The sequence below is a fragment of the Tasmannia lanceolata genome, unplaced genomic scaffold, assembly GCF_043159265.1.
Source record: "Tasmannia lanceolata isolate RefF3 unplaced genomic scaffold, GAP_Taslan_0.1 ptg000019l, whole genome shotgun sequence".
In the NCBI taxonomy this organism is placed as follows: Eukaryota; Viridiplantae; Streptophyta; class Magnoliopsida; order Canellales; family Winteraceae; genus Tasmannia; species Tasmannia lanceolata.
Window position 1 is genome coordinate 20,990,999 of NW_027518696.1, and position 4,437 is coordinate 20,995,435.

General features: G+C 41.9%; 1 pseudogene; it reads left to right on the top strand.

Moving 5' to 3' along the window:
* Positions 1-2,650: 2,650 nt before the first annotated feature.
* Positions 2,651-3,917, top strand: LOC143853085 (tubulin beta-1 chain pseudogene; annotated as a pseudogene).
* The last annotated feature ends 520 nt before the right edge of the window (positions 3,918-4,437 follow it).

Here is a 4,437-nt window from a genome sequence, read left to right on the forward strand (position 1 = left end):
GGAACAAAGTAAAGACAAACCTTCACCCGAACTCATTAAGCTGGGGTGAAAAGTGGTGGAATGAAGTAAAGACAACCCTTCATCCGGACTGATTAAACTAGGTTGAAAAGTGGACATACAATCCAAGCTTAGAATGTCGATATGAACACCCTTGTCCGAGCTGAACAGAGGTGAATGTCCATGCCGAATTCGGTTGTCACGCCCCAAACCCCACCTTGGGCGTAGAACGTGGTAGCGTCGTACACCTGCAAGATAAATCCCACAAGCATACAAGGCTACAAACCAATAACAGAAATAAACATGGCATTCTATAGCTAAAATATCAAAGTCTCAAATAATGTGGACCCAACATAGTCAAATCAAATCCCAACTCTCCCCTGAACCAAAAATAAATAAGCATAGATGTAGTCTTACACATTTGTTTAGAATCAAATACCCACTGTTTGAAACAAAAGCAAATAAGCTAAATAAAATCTCCAAGCTCCTACGGTTCCGAAACTAAGCTTTTTCTACCTCGTTCACCTCAGGAGGATCAAACTCTAAAAATGTTAATATAACCACAGTCAGCTGAAAAGCTCGGTACATAATAGCGCACTACAAAAGTAGGGTCAAAGCATGCTACGAAGAGGGAATCAATATGTAAACGAAGATAGTGTGAGCTACACATGATGTGGCTAATACAAATACAATAAATGAGAAACAAAGTACACAAAGCCATATTTCAAAGTGTCACATCAAAGAGGGTCCCAATAGAGGGAAGTCACAAAGTCTCAAGAGATTACTGAAAGTAATCAAAAGGTACAACACCACCCAAAGGTCAACAGCTTAGCCCAAAAAATATATTATTTAACTCGACTGTCTACGGTTCGAAATTAGTTTCTGAGTTCATATACCTGTTGACAGGGTCAACGAATAGCACCCACTGACGGGACCCAAAAGCCAACGTATAACTTCTATTGCTACGGGCCCTTATAGTTCACATATAACCTAAGCCTCCACAAAAGGTTTTTACATATACAGAAGGTCCAAAGTTCCAAAGATTGTGGTTCACATTGGTTCCACAAGATTTTCCAAAATAGTTGAGTATACAAAAGACAAAAGGTTCATACAGCAAAAGGGTCATATATTCAATACGAAAATCGTAGGTTGCCAATGAGTACAAAATTCAATAGAGCGTATTCAACAAAGGATAGGCATGCAAGACCCAAATCAAAGGCTAAGGTTATCATAGGTTTCACATATTCAAAGATGTTAGAGAGTTGAAATCAAAGAGGCATTTCATTCAATGACGATTTATATCACTAAAGTAGTACGAAATTACGTACCTTGATATCGAACTACTTTCCTTTTCATAATCACCTCAGTTACCTACAATCCATCTAATTCAATTTCACTCTCCAAAGCTCAAAATTTATTTATCATAATTTAATCTAAACTTTTAGGTTAAACCCTTAAAGACAAAATTTTCTAAAATCCAAACAATACGATCTTAGGTTCGTTAGGGTTCTGAAACAAAGAGAACCCTAAGGAATCAAAGATCAGTCCTCAAACACATCTTAAATGAAATCAAAACCTTTACTTTCATCGTTCAAAATCATAAGGTCATTGATTTAGGGTTTCTAAAACATAAATCGATACAAAACATAGTTCTTACCTAGATTTTCAGTCTCTGATCCCCAAACCTTGGTTCTCTTCTCTTCCTACACGAAAATCTTCAATTAGGGCTGTAGAAAACATGTTTAGGGTTTTAATTAACTCCCAAGAGATGTATTTTTAGGCTTTCTTTGAGAATCCTTAACTAAATAAACACAAGAGGGACACAAATGCCCGTCCCCCAAAGGGGAAAAATGAATTTTCGTTTGGGGGTTTTTGGGGTATTTACATTAGTTAACCAACATGAAAGATCCCAAGCCAAACCATATAAAAGGGATGGAGAAAATCCACAAGTAGAGCTCAAAAGCAGACCTCACCTGGTGAAGACACCCCATTTTGACCGTACCCTAAACCTCCCATGTTTGTGCAAAACTCTATCAAATCAACTAGGTAGGGTCCCAAACTTCACCCTAAGCTAGATTAGAGTCTCAGTAAGGTCTCTGCGAAATTTCGTCGAAATCCGAGCGCGTTCGCCTAGCAAACGAGCTGAGATGGTGTCGTGGTGCAAGTTTAGAAGGGGGTTGAATTTATCCTGAGAGGGGGATGAATTATACACATTAGAGGATCAACCGAAGCAAGGGGGTGTATTAGCCCGTTTTTGTCTCGCGGCTGGTTTGTGCGCTTATCAATTTTGTGCGCCCATCAATTTGCGGTAGTGCCAATAAATCAAAGAAAAAAAGGGGAAAACTGTTCATTCTCGTTAGAAATGCGAGAGAAAGTGAGAGAGAGAAAACCCAAATTCTTCAAACCCTAACCCTTTTTTTTTTCTCTCCGATCGGACTCGGATCGCCGGCATTTCGCCGAGCGTTGGAATTTTCCTTCATTTTTGCAGATAATTTCAAGATCCCTTCTCCAAATCGCAGAAAATTTCCTGATCTGTTCTCCAGATCACAAGAAATCTTCAATTTCATTCTCATTTCTGATAGTTTCCAGATCTGCTCTCCATATCACCTGAAATCTTCAATTCTGTTCTCTTTCTAGTAATCTTTTAAAAAAAATGAGAGAAATCCTTCACGTTCAAGGCGGACAATGCGGAAACCAGATCGGATCGAAGTTCTGGGAAGTTGTTTGCGACGAACATGGGATCGATCCGACTGGTTGATACACAGGAACCTCCGATCTTCAATTGCAGCGTGTCAATGTATACTATAACGAGGCTTCTTGCGGGAGGTTCGTTCCTCGAGCTGTGCTCATTGATCTGGAGCCTGGAACCATGGACAGTGTAAGAACTGGACCGTACGGACAGATATTCCGACCCGATAACTTTGTTTTCGGGCAGTCCGGTGCCGGGAATAACTGGGCGAAGGGACATTACACTGAGGGGGCGGAGCTCATTGATTCGGTTCTTGATGTCGTGCGAAAGGAGGCAGAGAACTGCGATTGTCTTCAAGGGTTTCAGGTGTGCCACTCTCTTGGTGGTGGAACTGGCTCTGGAATGGGGACGTTGCTGATATCAAAGATCAGAGAAGAATACCCCGATCGGATGATGCTCACTTTCTCTGTATTTCCTTCGCCTAAGGTTTCTAATACAGTGGTTGAGCCATACAATGCTACTCTTTCTGTTCATCAGCTGGTGGAGAATGCTGATGAGTGTATGGTGCTGGATAATGAGGCACTCTATGAGATCTGCTTTAGAACTCTCAAGCTTACTACTCCTAGCTTCGGTGATCTAAATCACTTGATCTCTGCAACAATGAGTGGTGTTACTTGTTGCCTGAGATTCCCAGCAGTACCGTGCTCCTACCGTTCCTGAGCTTACTCAGCAAATGTGGGATTCCAAGAACATGATGTGTGCAGCCAACCCCCGCCATGGCCGCTACTTGACTGTCTCTGCCATGTTCAGAGGCAAAATGAGCACCAAGGAAGTCGATGAGCAGATGATCAACGTGCAGAACAAGAACTCATTTTACTTTGTTGAATGGATTCCCAACAATGTGAAGTCCAGTGTCTGCGACATCCCACCCAGGGGACTCTCCATGGCTTCGACTTTCATTGGAAACTCGACCTCAATCCAAGAGATGTTTCGGAGAGTTCAGAGCAGTTTACAGCCATGTTTAGAAGGAAAGCTTTCTTGCATTGGTACACGGGAGAGGGGATGGACGAGATGGAGTTCACAGAGGCTGTAAGTAACATGAACGATCTAGTGTCGGAATATCAGCAGTACCAGGATGCAACAGCTGATGAGGAGGGTGATTATGAGGATGAGGAAGAAGAGCTCCAGGAGACGTGAGCTTGGTTTATGAATGCTCATGCTTTGGTATGTCTTTTTCTCTCAACTAGGAAGTTTTTTGGTTTCTGTGGGGTGATTATATGGGATAGTAGTAGGTTTAAATGTGGGGCTGGTGAATAGGGAATGTGGAAGTTTGTTATTTCATGTTTGAATTCTGGGATTTGCTTTAGTAGGTAGGTACTTGTAGTGTAGTATGAGTCTTTGCTATATGACTGCTGCCCCTGTTTCAACACAGATCCAACCCCACTGCTGCCCCTGTTTCAACACAGATCCAACCCCACTGCTGCCCTGTTTGAGCACATATTTTACTCACTGTAACCCCTGTTTGAGCCCAGTTTTTAGCCCCACTTCAGCCCCTGTTTGGGCATAAATTCTGGTCATGAATCTGCCCATAAATCTGCCCTGTTTTGGTGCAAGTTTGACCAATTTTTTGTACAGATTTCTGCCCATAAATCTGCCCTGTTTTGGCACAGGTTTGGCTAATTTTCTGTACAGATTTCTGCCCATAAATCTGCCATGTTTTGACACAATTCTGTCCATCGTTTAGCCCTAGT